This window comes from Pituophis catenifer, unplaced genomic scaffold, assembly GCF_029215685.1.
Source record: "Pituophis catenifer annectens isolate HBS135680 unplaced genomic scaffold, rPitCat1.0.hap2 SCAF_15, whole genome shotgun sequence".
Taxonomy (NCBI): Eukaryota; Metazoa; Chordata; class Lepidosauria; order Squamata; family Colubridae; genus Pituophis; species Pituophis catenifer.
Window position 1 is genome coordinate 10,572,305 of NW_027256895.1, and position 21,783 is coordinate 10,594,087.

The 21,783-nt window shown below is 41.7% G+C and overlaps 1 pseudogene; it reads right to left on the bottom strand.

Annotated features, from left to right (window-relative positions):
- Positions 1-1,712: 1,712 nt before the first annotated feature.
- Positions 1,713-13,409, bottom strand: LOC139324347 (uncharacterized; annotated as a pseudogene).
- Positions 13,410-21,783: the final 8,374 nt, after the last annotated feature.

Genomic DNA, 21,783 nt, shown 5'->3' on the forward strand with positions numbered 1-21,783 from the left:
CTCCTCGCCAGTTCATGTCTTCCCGGACCGTCTGCGTAGTCTTGCGCATGCGCGTTGTTCATTTCTTCCACGGAGTCGTCGTGAGAGGTTCTCCTCGTTGCGGCTCACTTGTTCTGCTCCTCCTCAGACGAATTGGTCTCTGGCTCGATTTTGGGAGTCTTGACTATGGCGGCTGCTCTTCTTCTTCCTTTGACGGTGTTGGTGCTTGCTTCGGTCTGTGGCGCGGGGCGGTATCGGCAGGGCTCTCTGGGTTCGGGCGTCGTCGCTCTCGTAGTCAGAATGGGAGCGGGCAGGTCTTGAGGCATTGGCTTGCTCGCTCGCTTCTTCGTTAGCTTTTTTGTAATTTCTAGTTTTGGTCCAAAAGCAGCAAAAAGCGTTTTCATTGCTGATTTTATTTGTTTGTTTGTTGAATCCCCTTCACTTTCCGATTCTGATTCTTCAGAGGTGTTAGAGTCTTCTTTTTCATTTTCGTTGTCTGATGTTTTTCGCGCCAGAAATTTTGAATTGAGCTTTCTGATTGGCTCTGCTTCGCTCACCCTGGAGGTCTGTTGAAACCAAGATGGCTGCCATTCAAAATTTCGCGCGGGATCACCGGTTTTCTTCTTCACAACAATATTTTCTGTAGTCATATCACTCACTATTTTGGTGTCTTTTGATTTTTCATTAGTGATGTTCTTCTCTCTCGCTGCTCCGCTGTTCTTCAGCATATCTTGGAGGTTCGCGATGAGGCTTTCATCGTTCTTCTGGCTCTTCAATAGTTTTAATATTTCTGACCTGAGTTCGTTATTCTCTATTTCGATTTCCTCCTCATCATCATTTTCATCTATTATTTCTTCGTCTTCAGTGGTGTATTCTTCAGATTCTCTCGAAATCGCATTTGTGGATTCGTTGATTATTTCTTGTTCTGTTTCTATTTCTTTGCTGTATGCCCTGGTGTTGGGCCTATCTTTCTTAGACATTTTTAATTTTTATTGAGTCAATTAACCATCCTCTGCTACCAGCTTGTTGCAATATTTTTCAGGATCAGACTCAATAAATTTAGTAAGAGTTAAAGGTTTAAATATATCTCCTTTTATTTACAATAGGCATTCTATATTCACTGAATATTCATAGGTAGAAGCAAGCAAATGGGGGCAAACAGCTCCTTATATATATAATGGGTGGAGCTAGATGTGGGAGTGGTGAATCATGAATACATTAAGAAGTGAAGAATAAGTTAACCCCTGATACCCCGTTCATATATTATTTACACATTATAGAATAAGGCATTTACATCTGACAAGCCAATTCAGGATCTGGGGCTGAATCAAGTTGAAGAGCTGATCTGGAGGTTTTTGTTTAGCTTCAGATTCACTTCCTCTCACTGTGTCTCTCACACAGTAATAGACAGCTGTGTCCTCTGGTTTGAGGCTGTTCATTTGCAGATACAACTGGCTGCGGGAATCGTCCCTGGAGGTGGTGAAGCGTCCGTTGACTTTGTCTGAGTAGTAAATGCTACCTGAGTAAATCCATGTTACCCATTCCAGGCCTTTCCCTGGTGCCTGTCTCACCCAGTCCATCCTGTAGCTGCTGAAGGTGAACCCAGAGGCTTGGCAGGAGAGACGGAGGGACTCTCCAGGTCTTCTCACATCCCCTCCAGACTCCACAAACTGGACTTGAGACTTGGCGCCTAAAAAGAAAGGAGTTTCAGTGAGATCTCCTATATATAAGAATTAAAATGGAAAGAAGCTGAATCGGGAGGAAACAATTACCATGGAGGACTGCCAGTAAGGATACCAAATTTAGCCACAGAAGCATTTTTGCCCTGTGCAATGAATGGTGGGGAGTTGATCGGAAAGAATTCGGGAAAGTGCACAAACTTTGTTTTTGTGGGTGTAGCCTGAAAAGGAAAACCACTGGCTCTTTATCAGGGAAATTGTGACTTGATTTGCATATTGGTTGAGATAAAAGAACTCACCAATGCATTCACCTTATAAGTTTCTTGCATACTCTCTACAGTGTTGATTTAACTTTAAAACTTTTCAGTTTTAAGAAAAGAGAAAGCACCCTTTAAATTAGACTAATAAAAACAAAGAAAAAATGATTCAAAGAAAAGAAATGACGTAGAAGCTTCAGTGAGCCACTGGATTTACCATTTTTATTCACTGATCCTTTAGGGGGGAAAAGGCAGGTTTATAGTTCAGTAAGTAAATTAGCTACGTATAAACAGTTCAGGAAAGAGTGTAAAGATAAGGGAAAGAAAACATGCACCGAGAATCAAACTTCAACAGCTGTGTTTTTAGATAAAACATTTTCCTTGATCATGTTCTTTTGAAGAAACCAGAAAGAAATGCATGCAGACTAAGCCATAAGGCACAATTTCTAAGCCACAGGTGAATTGCACTCAGATGTTGAAGTCACAAACTATTAATGAAAAAAATTACAGGCAGAGTAGAAATAGCTGGACACAGTGGGGTCCTATTACATTGGTTTTATCTGAGCGGTTTATTAAAGACATTCCAATTATAAGCTGTAATTGCCCAGAGATGATTCCTTAAGATGGATAGGCATGCAAATTGAAATGATATTAATACAAATTCTACCAATGCTAATACTATTAATAACAACGCTGTCATGTGTATTCTCCTTGTGGATTGAGAAATACAAATGTAGTACTTTGTATTCCCCAAATAACTCAGTTTGTTCTATAGATGACATCTATTGTATCTCAGACACAACGTGAGTTGCAGCCTCCTGAGATGTTCAATTTCCTTGAGATCCTTTCAGAGAACTCTTCCAAAAGTCACTGATCATTCCTCTTTCCACTGTGAGTCTATGACAGATTTTATTATCTGGGGTGAGGTACTCTTGTTCATTTCCCCAAACCCAATGAAATCATGGAATAATGTTTCAAAAAAATAAATAAATAAATAAAACACATCCAGATCTTCTATTCTAAACCATCCCTAACAGCTGATCTGGTCAGTTCACTTCCATCTAAACAAAGCTGTTATATCCTTCTTGTTCATAGGAATGGATGAGAAGCCAGGCAAGGATTACAGGCAGAAGGGGAAAAAATAGGAAAGGGGAAAGTGTTGCCAGGGTCTATTTGACTCATGTGGGATGCAAATAGGGAAAGGCCTTGCATAGACAAACATACTGGAAGTTCAAAGTATATTCCATGTTTCCATATTCCACTTTTTATTTATTTTGGAAGAATTCCATATTTAGATACACTGGACCTCCTCTGACCATTTCTTATGGCTTCATGCCAGAACTCTAATCAAATATACATAGTCCTTAGAATAGAACATTGGTTTATTGCAATGTGGACGTTCTGGGACTGATTTCACTTGGTCACATCTCCAAAACTACAAGACGATACTGCCAGGTATTTTTTCCCCACTTTAACTTCCCTGTTAAGCAAAGTGATGGAGAGATTCCAGTTGTTCTCACTCCCAATTGTTAGTGGGAAGAATGACAAGTCAAAATCCCTATTCTATAAAATATGAAGTTGTAGCAGGAGCTATCAAGGTAGGAAGACACTCCAAAATATTCAGTCTCAGAGAACCTCTGGAAGGGAAGGTTTTCCGTGACCACTGTTTCCCTCCCTTGGCTCAGCCAGAGCTTCAGGATTATGGGAATTGAATACATACTAATGTAGAAAACATGAAGAAAGAGCAAAATATACAATGGAATTTGATTGAGGAGAATTGTCAATACTGCAAATCAAAGTGGACAGAACTGCAAAATATATCAAGGATGAATTATGGGACATCAATCCATATTTATGCCTTGAAATACATTTTAACTTTTCAAAAAGTACCCAGTTTCAACTACTGGCCATAGATTGTTTGTTTTCTCCCTACCAAACTGCTAACCAGGTTCCACACTATTTAGGCCAGGATCAGCCTTGAGCTTGCAAAGAGATTTATTGGCTGTTCCAATTACACAAATTCAGCTTTCTGTCATCAACTCAATTTCTACAGCTGCTCTGATGAGAAGGATTTTGTTTGGTGTCTGATTCACTTCCTCTCACTGTGTCTCTTGCACAGTAATAAACTGCCGTGTCCTCTGTTTTTAGATTGTTCATTTGCAAATGCAGCTGACTGCGGGAATCATCCCTCGAGATGGTGAAACGTCCCTGGACTTTATTGGAGTAGCGAATCGGGGATGAGGATGTTCCTATATATGCTACCCATTCTAGGCCTTTCCCTGGAGCCTGTCTCACCCAGCCCATGTCATAGCTGCTGAAGGTGAATCCAGAGGCTTGGCAGGAGAGACGGAGGGACTCTCCAGGTCTTCTCACATCTCCTCCAGACTCCACCAACTGGACTTGAGACTGGACACCTAAAAAGAAAGATTTATTAATAATCTCTTCTGTATACAAGAATTAAAACGGAAAGAAGCTGAATAGGGAGGAAACAATTACCATGGAGGACTGCCAGTAAGGATACCAAGTTCAGCCACAGAAGCATTTTTGCTCTGTGCAATGAATGGCGGGGAGTTGATCAGAAAGGATTCGGGAAAGTGCACAAACTTTGTTTTGGTGGGTGTAGCCTGAAAAGGAAAACCGACTGGCTCTTTAAGGGGGAAATTGTGACTTGATTTACATATTGGTTGTGATAAAAGAACTCACCAATGCATTCGCCTTATACAGTAGTTTTCTTGCATACTCTCTACAGTGTTGATTTAACTTTAAAACTTGTCAGTTTTAAGAAAAGTGAAAGCACCCTTTAAGTTAGAGTAATAAAAAAAAATGATTCAAAGAAAACAAATGATGTACAAGCTCTAGGAACAATTGAAACGGGCATGTTAAGAAACATGGAAACAGAAGCACATCTAAGTTCAGGAAAGGTTTTATACATTTTCCTCTTTAATATGACCTTTCGAACAAACCCCAAAAGGACTGAATGCAGACCAAGTTCATTTTTGTTCTAGACGCTACTTTGTGTGGTGTTTTTATCAGTTGTTACTTCTCCAGAAGTAAGGTTGTCCATTTCGCCAAAATGGACAACCATAAAAATTGAAATAATAATAATAATAATGACAAAAGTAATCATAATAGCAATTGCAATTTTAAAAAGTCACCAAAAACAGTATAGAATATGCTGTTATCTATAATATATATAATAAAGTACTTTGTGAAAGGATGGATGGAAGAGAGGGAGGGAGGGAGGGAGGGAGGGAGGGAGGAAGGAAGGAAGGAAGGAAGGAAGGAAGGAAGGAAGGAAGGAAGGAAGGAAGGAAGGAAGGAAGGAAGGAAGGAAGGAAGGAAATTTTAAAGTTCAGAATGAGAATGAAAAGAAACAGAACAAAGGTTGTCGCTATTTCTTCTGCAGAAAATATAAGTATATTTATAATATTAACTAAAATGAGCTCATGTTTTTCTATTATTCAATTTTTTGTAATCATCAAAACCACAAATCATGACTGTGTGTTTTTCTGTTTCATGCAAAGCTTATAAATAACGTTCTACCGAAAAATTTTAGTTCAACCTTCTCTGCAGATTCCATCGTTTTCACCTCCTATTGCTCCATTGTGAGTGACAATGAGTCTTTCCATTTTTAAGGATATAATATTCTCCCTGCAGATATCATATACAAAAGCCACTTTTTATGATTTTTTTCCTACTTGCTCGTCAATTAGTCCAAAGAGAAAACCTTCAGTGCTTTCAATTTTAGCTTTATCCTTAAAATCTTCTGGATTAGTACCTATCTAATGTCCGTTTTTTAAAAGCTTTTTTTCAAAGTTGACCAAACTTGGTAAAACATCCCTTTCCTTTCCCCCCCCCCCCTATTCATTTCATCACAGTTTTTCTGGTGACAAAGCCAGAAAAGATACGCATCCTTTTTAAAAAAACTTTTCTGCTTCAAAGGGAGGATTGTAGCCTTTGGAAATGTGGAATTTTTTTTGTTATATTTTAACAATAACAAAAGAATTATTGAAATAACAACTACAAGACCTCCAAAATGAGACAATATCTATTAAGAATTGATTTATTCCCTCCCCCACCTTCCCTCATAAGCCATGGAGTTTTGTGTGTCAACATTGCCCCCTGGTGTCCAAAGTGAGCAGAGGACCCATCTTTCTGATCCTCTGAGGAGATTCTTTTGGTCCAGATGTTTCCTCAAAATGTGGATGACAGTTTGGATGTTTAGAAAGATCATCCTCATGTTTCATTTTCAGATTTCTGCCATGATAGCAAAGGAGAAAATTCCATTCATTTTTTTTCCCTCAGAAGTCAGATCACTTTGCAAACAGGGAAGGAAACTGGAATTTTGAAGCCCTTTTCCTCAATCTTCATGGTCTTCCAGCATACAATCTAACAGGATACCCAGGACAAAAGAATCTCAAAAATCTCACTATGTGGTGGTGAATCCTAATTAGCCAATCCAGGATCTGGGGCTCTGGGGCTGAATCAAGTTGAAGAGCTGATCTGGAGGTTTTTGTTTAGCTTCAGATTCACTTCCTCTCACTGTGTCTCTAGTGCAGTAATAGATAGCCGTGTCTTCTGGTTTCAGATTGTTCAGCTGCAGATACAGCTGGCTTTTGGCATTGTCCCTGGAGGTGGTGAAGCGACCCTTGACTTTGTCTGAGTAGTAAATGCTAGATGAAGTTGGATATATCTCTGAAACCCATTCCAGGCCTTTCCCTGGAGCCTGTCTCACCCAGTACATGTAATAGCTGCTGAAGGTGAACCCAGAGGCTTGGCAGGAGAGACGGAGGGATTCTCCAGGTCGTCTCACATCCCCTCCAGACTCCACCAACTGGGCTTGAGACTTGACACCTAAAAAGAAAGATGTAACAATAATCTCTTCTGTATAAAAGAATTAAAATGGAAAGAAACTGAATAGAGAGGAAACTATTACCACGGAGGACTGCCAGTAAGGATACCAAGTTCAGCCATAGAAGCATTTTTGCTCTGTGCAATGAATGGTGGGGAGTTGATCAGAAAGGATTTGGGAAAATGCACAAACTTTGTTTTGGTGGGTGTAGCCTGAAAAGGAAAACCGACTGGCTCTTTAAGGGGGAAATTGCGACTTGATTTGCATATTGGTTGAGATAAAAGAAATCACCTCTGCATTCGCCATATACCGTATTTTCCGGCGTATAAGACGACTGGGCGTATAAGACGACCCCCTACTTTTCCTGTTAAAATATAGGGTTTGGGCTATACTCGCCGTATAAGACTACCCCTCTTCCAACGCACACCAAATAAAAATTAAAAAAACATCAACTGGCTCACCCACAATGTAAAAGCAGCTGTGCTAGACCCAAAATGGCCCCTGCAACAAGCAGGAACTTCACACAGCCACAAAAAGCCCAAAAACCCAACTTTCACGCTTCACACACACAAAATTCCACATACAGCTTTGTGAGATTTTGTGTGTTTGTGTAGTTAGAGTGAAACACTACAGAAACACACTAAATCTCAGAAAGCTGCACAAATATTATTTTATTTTATTTTATTTTTATTTTTATATGAAAGCTAAATTTAAAACTTCCTAAACTTTAAATGGCTAGGTCTAAAAAAGAACTAAAAAAAACCCCAATTAACTATTTTTTTTTAAAGATCCCAAAGGGGAAAAAAACTTACGGTACCCAATAGTACAGGGGTCTCCAACCTTGGCAACTTTAAGACTTGTAGACTTCAACTCCCAAAATTCCTCAGCCAGCTTTGTTTTGCTGGCTGAGGAATTCTGGGAGTTGAAGTCCACAACTCCCTGCCTGCTTGGTTGCAGGCAGGGAGTTGCTTGCTGATGGAATGGATTCAGGCAAGCGAAGCAAGGCAAGCAACTAAGGCAGTGGTTCTCAACCTTCCTAATGCTGCGACCCTTTAATACAGTTCCTCATGTTGTGGTGACCCCCAACGATAAAGTTATTCCTAAAACCATCAAAAATATGTGTTTTCCGATGGTCTTAGGCCAGGGGTCCCCAACCTTTTGGACCTCAGGGACCACCAACTTCATAATTTTAAATTTCGCAGACCACTAATACGAATCCAGTGCCCCGCTTGCTGAAGCACCTGGACTCCCAGTACGGGATGGGGTCCTTCAGGCACTCTCCATCCTCTCTGTCTCTCTCTCTCTCTGTCTCCCACTCTTTCTCTCTCATTCTCTCTTTCTCTCTCTCTCATTTTCGCTTTCTCTCTCTCCCTCTCTTTCTTTCTCTCCCACTCTTTCTCATTCTCTCTTTCTCTCTCCCCCCTCTCTCATTCTCTTTCTCTCTCCCCCTCTTTCTCATTCTTTCTTTCCCCCACTCTTTCCCTTTCTCTCCCCTCTTTCTCATTCTTTCTCTCTCTCCCACTCTTTCTCTCTCATTCTCTTTCTCCCCCCTTTCTCTCTTTCTCCCACTCTCTTTCTCTCTTTCTCCCCCCCCACTCTCTCTCATTCTCTCTTTCTCTCTGTCCCCCTTTCTCTCCCCCCCACTTTCTCTTTCTCCCTCCCCCTCTTTCTCTTTCTCTCTCTCCCACTCTTTCTCTCTCATTCTCTTTCTCTCTCCCCCTCTTTCTCTCTCTCCCCACTCTCTCCCTCTCATTCTGATTCTCTCATTCTGATTCTCTTTCATTTTCTCTCCCTCTCTCTCATTCTCTCTCTGATTCTTTGGTTCTCTTTGATTCTGTCTCTTTCTCTGTCTCTCATTCTCTCTCTCTCACTCTCTCTCTCTGATTCTCTCTGTCTCTTTCTCTCATTCTCTTTCATTCTGTCTTTCTCTCTCTTTCATTCTTTGTCTCTTTCTCTCTGTCTCATTCTGATTCTCTCTCTCTCATTCTCTCTTTCATTCTTTGTCTCTTTCTCTCTCTGTCTCATTCTGATTCTCTCTCTCATTCTCTCTTTCATTCTTTGTCTCTTTCTCTCTCTGTCTCATTCTGATTCTCTCTCTTTCTCTCTCATTCTCTCTCTCTCTCATCTCATGGGCCAGCCAGTGTCTTGGGGCTGAGAGGAAGTCAAGCATCTCCCTGAGAGACTGAGGGCCGGAAGAAGTGTGGGAGCGAAGCACTACTTGAACTTGTGCGGCATGAGCATTCGCCTTGGTATATTTGCGCCAGCCGATGGCCAAGGCAGCCCTCATCTGTCTGCTGAAAGTGCAGCATCAGGATTCTGCCTTGCTATATTTGCGGCGCAAGGCAGCCTTTGTTTCCTGCTGCTTGGGACTCAGAGCGGTAAATAGCGTCTGATCCAGAGAGCAGCTGGATTTTGCTCTCTAATCTGGATGCCAGATCGGCCCCCTGCAAACTCTCGTCTCTCGAGGAGCGCTCCCTGAAGCGGGGCTGGAAACTTTGGTTGGACTGCTTGAGAGAGGAGAGCTTGCAGGGGGGCGATCTGGTGTCTGCAACGGAGAGCGGCATCCGGCTTTTTCTCTCCGCTGTAAGAGCGCTGTAAGAGCGGCAGCCCTCATCTCCTAATGCTTGGGACTGCAAAATCCAGCTGCTCCCCGGACCAGTCACCATTTACCACTCCGAGTCCCAAACATTAGGAGATGAGGGCTGCCGCTCTTACAGCGCTCTTATAGCGGAGAGAAAAAGCTGGATGCCGCTCTCCGTTGCAGACACCAGATCGCCCCCCTGCAAGCTCTCCTCTCTCAAGCAGTCCAACCAAAGTTTCCAGCCCCGCTTCAGGGAGCGCTCCTTGAGAGACGAGAGTTTGCAGGGGGCCGATTTGGCATCCGGATTAGAGAGCAAAATCCAGCAGCTCTCCGGATCAGACGCCATTTACCACTCTGAGTCCCAGGCAGCAGAAAACAAAGGCTGCCTTGCGCCACTCCTGACACAAATATACCAAGGCGGAATGCTGCTGCCGTACAAATGAAAGTAGTGCTTCACTCCCACAGCTTCCAGCCATCGCAAACGCCGCTTCTTCCCGCTTCTGCCGCCGCCTCCCCCACCGCCACAACAACACCATTCATTCCGGATGGCGAAGGTTGCGCTCGTTTTTCTGTATTGCACCACCATCAAAACCCCTGTGAAAGGGTTGTTTGACCCCCAACCACTGAGCTAAGGTAAGCAAGCCAGGAAAATGCGCTGTGCACTCCCACCCTTTGCCTGCGAGCCCGGACGCTGATCCGGATGGCTGCAGAAGGAACTGGGCACCGGCTGTCATGTCTTTTCTGCTGTGCGGGGTTCGGCACCTGGGCTCCCGGGGTTTAAGCCTCTGGGCCAGCCCGTGCTGCTCCAGGATGTTCGCTTCGGGCTCCTTGGAATCGCTGCTGGGCGGTTCTTCCCGTTGGGGCGATGGTGGGTGGCTGCGAGCCTGGAAGAGGTGGTGAAATGCAGAGCAATACCTCGTGGGGAAGGAGTCCGCCGTGGCTCCCGCAGTCCACTCACCATCGCCCCAACGGGAAGAACCACCCAGCAGCGATTCCAAGGAGCCCGAAGCGAATATCCTGGAGCAGCGCAGGCCGGCCCGGAGGCTTAAACCCCGGGAGCCCAGGTGCTGAACCCGGCACAGCAGAAAAGACATGACAGCCGGTGCCCAGTTCCTTCTGCAGCCGTCCGGATCGGCGCCAAGCCAGGAAAGTGCGCTGTGCACTCCCACCCTTCGCCTGCGAGCCCGGCCGCTGATCCGGATGGCTGCAGAAGGAACTGGGCACCGGCTGTCATGTCTTTTCTGCTGTGCCGGGTTCGGCACCTGGGCTCCCGGGGTTTAAGCCTCCGGGCCGGCCTGCGCTGCTCCAGGATGTTCGCTTCGGGCTCCTTGGAATCGCTGCTGGGCAGTTCTTCCCGTTGGGGCGATGGTGGGTGGCAGCGATCGGCGTCGATCGCTGCGCACTCCCACCCTTCGCCTGCGAGCCTGGGTGCCGATCCGCTTGGACTGCGGGAGCCACGGCGGTGCTGGCCGGGCTGGGTCTGGTGCGGTGGGCGGAGATGAAGGAGCAGCCTCGGCGGCAGCAGCAGCAGCAATTACAGCGGGAAAAGCCATGGGGAAAGGAGGACGAGGAAGATCTGGCAAGGCGGTGCGAGCACTTCATGGCTCCTCCGGTGAGCGGATTGCGAGAGCTGCGCGACTGGGGCGGAGACATGCGAAGTCGCATGGAGCTTCTCATAATGGAGACTCAGAGCCTGGTGTGCAAGGCGCTGGCCCAGGTCAACCGCGCCGCCGCTTTCACCGTGGACTGCTGGGAAAGGAAGGAAGGTGACCCGAATTCCGGGGTAGAGTGGGGACGCGTTCCTTTCTCGTGGGCCGCGCACTGCCTGGCACCTCTTGTAGGTTGGAACTAATTCGGAGTACAGCTTCCCCTCAATGTTGCCAGCGCTCCCAAAGTGTCATCGGTCAGCGCCAGCAACTCAGATTCGGGTACCCGGCGTATAAGACGACCCCCGACTTTTGAGATGATTTTCCTGGGTTAAAAAGTCGTCTTATACGCCGGAAAATACGGTAGTTTTCTTGCATACTCCCTACAGTGTTGATTTAACTTTAAAACTTTTCAGTTTTAAGAAAAGTGAAAGCAATCATTAAATGAGAATAACTAAAATAAAGACCAAGGAGACCAAGGTCATTTTTTCTTTTAGATGCTATTTTGTTTGGTCTTGTTATCAGTTGTTGATCAGTGTTGATTTGCCAGCATGGACAGGGATAAAAACTGAAATGATAATAATAAGGACAAAAGTAATAATAATAATAATTGTAATTTAAAACGTCAGCAGAAATACATAGTGTAAAATAAACCACTTTGTAAAAGGAAGGACGGAAAGGAAGGGAGGGAGAGATGGGGGTGAGGGAGGCAGGGAGGGAGGGAGGGAAGGAAGGAAGGAAGGAAGGAAGGAAGGAAGGAAGGAAGGAAGGAAGGAAGGAAGATTAAAAATGGGGACTTGGGCTGAAAAGAAACAAAAAGGATCTCGGTGTTTCTTCTGCTCCAAATATAAGTACATTTATAATATTAATTCTAATTATGAAAAAAAGCTTATGTTTTTCTATTATCCATTTTTTTTTTGTAGTCATCAAAACCACTAATCATGCATGTTTTTCTCTTTCATGCAAAATTTATAAATGATTTTCTAACCCAAAATTTTAGTTTAGCGTTCTCTGGACATTCCATCATCTTCACCTTGAATCGCTGCATTCTGAGTCTTTCCATTTTTAAGGAAATAATATCCTCCCCACAGTTATCATATTTAAAATCAAAGTTTTATTTTAAAAAATCTAGTCTTTCGTCCATTAGTCCAAAGAGAAAAGTTTCTGCTTCCAAATGTAGTTTTACCCTCAAAGTCTTCTGGATTAGTGTACATATCTAATGTCCATTTTTAAAACTTTTTTTGCGTGTTCACCAAACTGGGAAAAACATCCGTTTCCTCCCCCCATCCCCCCATTTGATGAATGATTTGAACTACCTGGACAGTTTTTGTGATGACAGAAACAGAAATGATACACATCCTTTTTAAAAATAAAACTTTTGTTTTTCACAGGGAGGAATGCAGCCTTCTGAGAGGTGGGTTTTTCTTGAGAGGTTTTCAGTGAATAAATACACAAAAAACAACTATCATACCTCCAAAATGAGACAATATCTATTTAGAATTGATTTATTCCCTCAACTACCCTAACCCATAAGCCATGGAGTTTTCTGTGTCAACATTGCCGCCTGGTGTCCAAAGTGAGGAGAGGACCCATTTTTCTAATCCTCTGAGGAGATTCTTTAGGTCCAGATGTTTCCTCAATATGTGAATGGCAGTTTGGATGTTTAAAAAGATTATCCTGAAGTTTCATTTTCAGATTTCTGCCATGATAGTGAAGGAGAAAAATCCATTCATTTTTTTTCCCTCAGAAGTCAGATCACTTTGCAAAGAGTGAGGCTAAAACTGGGATTTACAAGCCCTTTTCTTCAATCTTCATGGTCTTCCAGCACACTATCTTACGGGATACCTAGGACAAAAGAATCCTAAAAATATCACTATATGGTGGTGAATCCTAGTTAGCCAATCCAGGATCTGGGGCTGAATCAAGTTGAAGAGCTGCTCTGGAGGTTTTTGTTTAGCATCTGATTCACTTCCTCTCACTGTGTCTCCAGTACAGTAATAGATAGCCGTGTCTTCTGGTTTCAGATTGTTCAATTGCAGATACAGCTGGCTTTTGGCATTGTCCCTGGAGGTGGTGAAGCGACCCTTGACTTTGTCTGAGTAGTAAATGCTAGATGAACTTGGATATATCCATGAAACCCATTCCAGTCCTTTCCCTGGAGCCTGTCTCACCCAGTACATGTGGTAGCTACTGAAGGTGAATCCAGAACCTTGGCAGGAGAGACGGAGGGACTCTCCAGGTCTTCTCACATCCCCTCCAGACTCCACCAACTGGGCTTGTGATTGCACACCTAGAAAGAAAGGAGTTTTAGTGACATCTCTGTATAGAAGAACAGCAAACTGAAGGAAATACTATAGGGGAAGTATTACCTTGAAGGACTGCTAGTAAGAAGACCAACTTTGGCCACAGAGTCATTCTTGCTCCCTCTAATGAATGGAGGGGAATCAACAGCAAAGGATTCAGGAAAGGGCTCAAACTTTGTGTTACAGGAAATCCCCTGGCTGCTTTAAAGGGGAAATTGTGCCCTGATTTACATATTGCTTCAGATAAAAGAGGCCATCAGGGCATTCACCTATCAATTTCTTTGCACACACATTACACACATCATTTTCACAACACATTAGAGAAACACTTGTACACCCATGCACAAATACTAGCACATACCAATCAAGAGAGGAATGCTTTATCATTATGTCCCAAAACTGCACTGGACTTTCTTGATTTTTCCCTTGAGTATTTTTCACTTCCAAGAAGCTTCCAAAAAGGATGAGGAGTGAAACGTTTTCAAGGAAAATAACCCAAGAAACTCCAGTTGTCTTTTGAAAAAGCACCTTTGGGACAACCATGACCTGCATGATTGAGAATCTCCAAAGACACTTTATTATTCTGGTTCTTTATACAGTGAGCCAGATGTTTCCACTGGATTTAGCATTTTTATTCACCGATCCTTTAGGGGGGGAAAGGCAGGTATTTATAGTTCAGTAAGTAAATTAGCTACGTATAAACAGTTTAGGAAAGAGTGTAAAGATAAGGGAAAGAAAACATGCACCGAGAATCAAACTTCAACAGCTGTGTTTTTAGATAAAACATTTTCCTTGATCATGTTCTTTTGAAGAAACCAGAAAGAAATGCATGCAGACTAAGCCCTAAGGCACAATTTCTAATCCACAAGGTGAACTGCACTCAGATGTTCAAGTCACAAACTATTAATGAAAAAATTTACAGGCAGAGTAGAAATAGCTGGACACGGTGGGGTCCTATTACGTTGGTTTTATCTGAGCAGTTTTCATATTCTGGTTGTATTTTAGTTTCAATTTGTGTTTTGTTACTGTTGGTTTTTAGCTGCCCAGAGATGATTCCTCGAGATGGATAGGCATGCAAATTGAAAATAATACTAATACTACCAATATTAATATTATTAATAACAATTCAGGTTTTCCCAGATGTGCCAGTTTACCTATTCTAGTAAATAGAACTTTGAAAAATACTTGCGTCAGAGTTTTTACTTGGAGTTGGGGGTTTTCTGGAACGCTGACACAATAGTTACATTAGTTACATTACATGGTTGTCCCAAAGGTGCCTTTTCAAGAAGCGACTGAACTTTCTGTTGTTTCTCAGAAGACATTTTGCTTCTCATCCAAGGAGCTTCTTCAGCTTTTCATCAAAGAAGAGCTGAAGACACTTCTTGGATGAGAAGTGAAACAGAAGTCCGGTTGCCTCTTGAAAAAGCATCTTTAGGATGGCTCTTTAGGACACTGAGCTTATCAGCTGGAAAAGTAATAGGCCAGGTTCGAGACTGGAGCATCTCGTAATGGAGCGAGCTCGTGTCCTTGCCTCAGCTCCTGCTCACCTAGCATTTCAAAAGCATGAAAATGTGAGTAGATATATAGGTACCACTTTGATGGGATGATAACAGTGTTCTATGTGCCTCAGCATAGAATCATGCTGGTCACATGACTTTGAAATTTGTTTGGACAATGCTGGCTCTTCTGGCTAAGAAATGGACTTGAGCATCACCCCTAGAGTTGGACACATCTAGACAGTGCAAACCTTTTACTTTATCTTTACATTGGAGACAGGAGGGTGTGGCTTCATTCTAAAAAATGTTATGTAAAAAACAAAGCATTTGTTTGGGTCCATGTTTGGGGGGGGGGTTTCTGTCTTAAACTTTGTCTGCTAATGAAACAATTGTTCACAAAGTGTTTGAAAAGGATAATTGGTTCAGTGTTCCTTAAGATACACTGTGAAAAATCAAGAAATCGTTTGTACAACCAATGATTTATCTTTCACAGAGAAAGATAAATGAGTCACATGTATTCACCAGTTTGGAATGCCATTGCTGACAAACAGACAGACAGACAGAGGCAATGGTAGACAGACAGACAGACAGACAGACAGACAGACAGACAGACAGACAGTCATATAAAGATAGATAGATAGATAGATAGATAGATAGATAGATAGATAGATAGATAGATAGACAGATAATTGTCTATTGTACCTTAATTTACAAATATCTTTGGATAAAAGAGATTTCTCTACTCAAATAATATTTGCTTTAACATACTCTACAGACACACAAAGAGATGTGGAGGCTGTCATGATAAGTGATAAAAGAAAGTTATTTAATTATTGGAAAAGTGGGCATGGCCACCTTTGATTCAATAAAAATCAAGCTTTGCAGTGTGGAAGTTGTGGGACTGATCAAAGAGCCAAAAGGGATGGAATTTCAAAACAATCAAAGAAGGCAGCAACACAATTCAAATAGAACATAAACAGAACACAAATACAGACTTGTGTGAATCATATTGGAAAGCTGCTCAGAGGCAGAGAAAGTTCTTGACGGGTTTCAGATTCACTTCCTCTCACTGTGTCTCTCGCACAGTAATAGACTGCTGTGTCCTCTGGTTTGAGGCTGTTCATTTGCAGATACAACTGGCTGCGGGAATCGTCCCTGGAGGTGGTGAAGCGTCCCTTGACTTTGTCTGAGTAGTAAATGCTACCTGAGTAAATCCATGTTACCCATTCCAGGCCTTTCCCTGGTGCCTGTCTCACCCAGCCCATCAAGAAGCTGCTGAAGGTGAATCCAGAGGCTTGGCAGGAGAGACGGAGGGACTCTCCAGGTCTTCTCACATCCCCTCCGGACTCCACCAACTGGACTTGAGACTTGGCGCCTAAAAAGAAAGGAGTTACAGTGAGATCTCCTGTATACAAGAATTAAAATGGAAAGAAGCTGAAAAGGGAGGAAACAATTACCATGGAGGACTGCCAGTAAGGAAACCAAATTTAGCCACAGAAGCATATTTGCCCTGTGCTATGAATGGTGGGGAGTTAATCAGAAAGGATTCAGGAAAGTGCACAAACTTTGTTTTGGTGGGTGTAGCCTGAAAAGGAAAACCGACTGGCTCTTTTAAGGGGGAAATTGATTTACATATTGGTTGAGATAAAAGAACTCACCTCTGCATTCGCCTTATAGTTTTCCTGCATGCTCCTTACAGTGTTGATTTATGTTTATAACTTTTCAGTTTTAAGAAAAGTGAAAGCAACCTTCAAGTTGGAATAATAAAAACAAAGAAAAAATGATTCAAAGAAAACAAATGATGTACAAGCACTAGGAACAATTGAAACAGGCATGAAACAGGCACAATTGAAACAGGCACTTTTTATGATTTTTTTCCCTAGTTGATCTTCAATTAGTCCAAAGAGAAAACCTTCAATGCTTTCAATTTGAGCATTATCCTCAAAATCTTCTGGATAAGTGTAAAAGTTAAAGCTTTTTTTCAATGTTGACCAAACCTGTTAAAACATCCCTTTCCTTTGCGCCCCTCCCCCCCACATTAATTTCATCAAAGATTTGAATTACCTGAACAGTTTTTCTGGTGACAAAGCCAGAAATAATACGCATCCTTTTTAATAAAAAAACTTTTCTGCTTCAAAGGGAGGATTGTAGCCTTCTGAAATGTTGAAATTTTTTGTTATATTTTCAGGGAACAAATAGAGAAATAACAAATATCACACCTCCAAAATTAGACAATATCTACAGTATATAGAATTGATTTATTCCCTAACCCACCATCACCCATTAGCCATAGAGTTTTATGTGTCAACATTGCCTCCTGGTGTCCAAAGTGAGTAGAGGACCCATTTTTCTAATCCTCTGAGGAGATTCTTTACCTCCAGATGTTTCCTCAATATGAATGGCAGTTTGGATGTTTATAAACATTATCCTGAAGTTTCATTTTCAGATTTCTGCCATGATAGCAAAGGAGAAAATTCCACTTGTTTGTTTGTTTTTTCCTCAGAAGTCAGATCACTTCGCAAACAGGGAAGGAAACTGGAATTTTGAAGCTCTTTTCCTCAATTTTCATGGTCTTCCAGCATATTCCAGAAACGCTGATACAAGAATTATTTAATAGTTACATTAGAGACAGTGAGGAGGGGACTCTGTGGTTAAAAGTCTATGGAGATTCTCAGTTATCCAGGTCATGGTTGTCCCAAAGGTGCCTTTTCAAGAAGCGACTGGACTTTCTGGTGTTTCTCAGAAGACATTTTGCTTCTCATCCAAGGAGCTTCTTCAGCTTTTCTTCAAAGAAGAGCTGAAGACACTTCTTGGATGAGAAGTGAAACAGAAGTCTGGTTGCCTCTTGAAAAAGCATCTTTAGGATGGCTCTTTAGGACACTGAGCTTGTCAGCTGGAAAGGTAACAGGCCAGGTTCGAGACCTGAGTGTCTTGTGATGGAGCGAGCTCGTGTCCTTGCCTCAGCTTCTGTTCACCTAGCATTTCAAAAGCATGAAAATGTGAGTAGATAAATAGGTACCACTTTGGTGGGATGATAACAGTGTTCTATGTGCCTCAGCATAGAATCATGCTGGTGATATGACTTTGAAATTTCTTTGGACAATGCTGGCTCTTCTGGCTAAGAAATGGACTTGAGCATCACCCCTAGAGTTAGACATGTCTAGACAGTGCAAACCTTTTACTTTATGTTTACATTGGAGACAGGAGGGTGTGGCTTTATTCTAAAAAATGTGATGTAAAAAACAAACCGTTTGTTTGGGTCCATGTTTGAGGTTTTTTTTTTTCTTCTTAAACTTTGCCCGCTGATGAAACAATTGTTCACAAAGTGTTTGAAAAAGATGATTGGTTGAGTGTTCCTTAAGATACACTGTCAAAAATCAAGAAATCATTTGTACAACCAATGATTTATCTTTCACAGAGAAAGATAAATGAGTCACATGTATTCACCAGTTTGGAATGCCATTGCTGACAAACAGACAGACAGAGGCAATGGTAGACAGACAGACAGACAGATATATAAAGATAGATAGATAGATAGATAGATAGATAGATAGATAGATAGATAGATAGACAGACAGACAGACAGACAGACAGACAGACAGACAGACAGATAATTGTCTATTGTACCTTAATTTACAAATATCTTTGGATAAAAGAGATTTCTCTACTCAAATAATATTTGCTTTAACATACTCTACAGACACACAAAGAGATGAGGCGGCTGTCATGATAAGTGATAAAAGAAACTTCTTTAATTATTGGAAAAGTGGGCATGGTTACCTTTGATTCAATAAAAATCTAGCTTTGCAGTGTGGAAGTTGTGGGACTGATCAAAGAGTCAAAAGGGATGGAATTTCAAAACAATCAAAGAAGGAAGCAACACAATTCAAATACAACATAAACCGAACAGAAATACAGACTTGTGTGAATCATATTGGAAAGCTGCTCAGAGGCAGAGAAAGTTCTTGACGGGCTTCAGATTCACTTCCTCTCACTGTGTCTCTCGCACAGTAATAGACTGCTGTGTCCTCTGGTTTGAGGCTGTTCATTTGCAGATACAACTGGCTGCGGGAATCATCCCTGGAGATGGTGAAGCGTCCCTTGACTTTGTCTGAGTAGTAAATGCTAGTTGAGTAAATCCTTGCCACCCATTCCAGGCCTTTCCCTGGTGCCTGTCTCACCCAGGCCATGTAATAGCTGCTGAAGGTGAATCCAGAGGCTTGGCAGGAGAGACGGAGGGACTCTCCAGGTCTTCTCACATCCCCTCCAGACTCCACCAACTGGACTTGAGACTTGGCACCTAAAAAGAAGGGAGTTTCAGTGAGATCTCCTGTATACAAGAATTAAAATGGAAAGAAGCTGAAAAGGGAGGAAACATTTACCATGGAGGACTGCCAGTAAGGACACCAAGTTTAGCCACAGAAGCATTTTTGCCCTGTGCTATGAATGGTGGGAAATTGATCAGAAAGGATTCGGGAAAGTGCACAAACTTTGTTTTGGTGGGTGTAGCCTGAAAAGGAAAACCGACTGGCTCTTTTAAGGGGGAAATTGTGACTTGATTTGCATATTGGTTGAAATAAAAGAACTCACCAATGCATTCGCCTTATAGTTTTCTTGCATACCCCCTACAGTGTTGATTTAACTTTAAAACTTTTCAGTTTTAAGAAAAGTGAAAGCACCCTTTAAAATAGAGTAATAAAAACAAAGAAAAAAATGATTCAAAGAAAACAAATGCTGAACAAGCACTAGGAACATTTGAAACAGGCATATTAAAAAACATGGAAACAGCAGCACGTCTAAATTCAGGAAAGGTTTTATACATTTTCCTCTTTAATAAGACCTTTTGATAAAACCCAAAAGAACTGAATGCAGATGAGGTTCATTTTTGTTCTAGATGCTATTTTGTATGCTGTTTGTATCTGTTGTTAATTCTCCAGAGCTGATTTGCCAAGATGGACAGCGATAAAAATTGAAATAAGAATAATAATGACAAAAGTAATCATAATAGCAATTGCAATTTTAAAAAGTCACCAAAAACAGTATAGAATATGCTGTTATCTATAATATATATAATAAAGTACTTTGTGAAAGGAAGGATTGAAGGGAGGGAGGGAGGGAGGGAGGGAGGGAGGAAGGAAGGAAGGAAGGAAGGAAGGAAGGAAGGAAGGAAGGAAGGAAACATTTAAATTCAGAATGAGAATGAAAAGAAACAGAAAAAGGGTTGTCGCTATTTCTTCTGCAGCAAATATAAGTACATTTATAAGATTAATTTAACAGAACTCATGTTTTTCTACTATCCATTTTTTTCTAATAATCAAAACCACAAATCATGACTGTGTGTTTATATGTTTCATACAAAGTTTATAAATAATGTTCTAACCAAAAATTTTAGTTTTGTGTTCTCTGCAGATTCCATCATGTTCATCTCCTATCACTCCATTGTGAGTGGAAATGAGTCTTTCCATTTTTAAAGATACAGTATTCTCCCTGCAGATATCATATACAAAAGCAATTTTTTATGATTTTTTTCCTAGTTGCTTGTCAATTAGTCCAAAGAGAAAACGTTCAATGCTTTCAATGTTAGCTTTATACTCAAAAATTTCTGGATTAGTGTACATACTTAATGTCCATTTTTAAAAAGCTTTTTTTCAATGTTGACCAAACCTGGTAAAACATCCCTTTCCTTTTTTTTTTCTTCATTTCATCAAAGAATCGATTCATTTAACAACTGAAGCAAAAAGGATCGTGACATGGAGCAAACTCACTTGACAAGTGTCTCACTTAGCAACGTAAATGTTGGGCTCAATTGGAGTTGTAACTTGGGGACTACCCGTATTTCAAATTGAGAAACAAAAATAAACAATCACCCAGCAAGATTTCAGCTTTGGAAGCCATATTAGGCCGGAAGCTTCCATGCTGCCTCCTTCTCATGTGTGGGAAAGTAGGAAGAGGGATTTAGTAGAGAGGTTGTCTTTAGACATAATAGCATTCTTTCTGTCGGTCAAGGTCAGGCCGATCCTGCATCTGGAGAAGGAGTAGTCAGAGTGATGTCTCGAGATGGGATGGATGGTGATTGGAGCATGTGATTGATGGAGGAGTGACCGGAATGGTATTGGAGGTTTTGATTTTCTGAGGGAAAACCTGCACCTCTCAGATTCGGGTTTTCCCAGATGTGCCAGTTTACCTATTCTAGTAAATAGAATTTTGAAAAATGCTTGCTTCAGAGTTTTTACTTGGAGTTGGGGGTTTTCTGGAACACTGACACAAGAATTATTTAAGTGAGGAGGGGACTCTGTGGTTAAAAGTATATGGAGATTCTCAGTTATGCAGGTCATGGTTGTCCCAAAGGTGCCTTTTCAAGAAGCGACTGAACTTTCTGGTGTTTCTCAGAAGACATTTTGCTTCTCATCCAAGAAGCTTCTTCAGCTTTTCATCAAAGAAGAGCTGAAGACACTTCTTGGATGAGAAGTGAAACAGAGGTCCGGTTGCCTCTTGAAAAAGCATCTTTAGGATGGCTCTTTAGGACACTGAGCTTGTCAGCTGGAAAGGTAACAGGCCAGGTTCACGACATGAGTGTCTCGTGATGGAGTGAGCTCATGTCATTGCCTCAGCTCCTGCTCATCTAGTATTTCAAAAGCATGAAAATGTGAGTAGATAAACAGGTACCACTTTTGTGCAATGATAACAGTGTTCTATGTACCTCAGCATAGAATCATGCTGCTCACATGACTTTGAAATTTCTTTGGACAATGCCGGCATTTGGCTAAGAAATGGACTTGAGTGTCACCCCTAGAGTTGGACACGACTGGACGATGCAAACTTTTTACTTTATCTTTACATTAGAGACAGGAGGGTGTGGCTTTATTTTAAAAAATGTGATGTAAAAAACAAAGCACTTAAAAAGTGTTTGAATCCATGTATGAGGGTTTCTTTTTTCTTAAACTTTGTTCACTGATGAAACAATTGTTCACAAAGTATTTAAAAAGCATG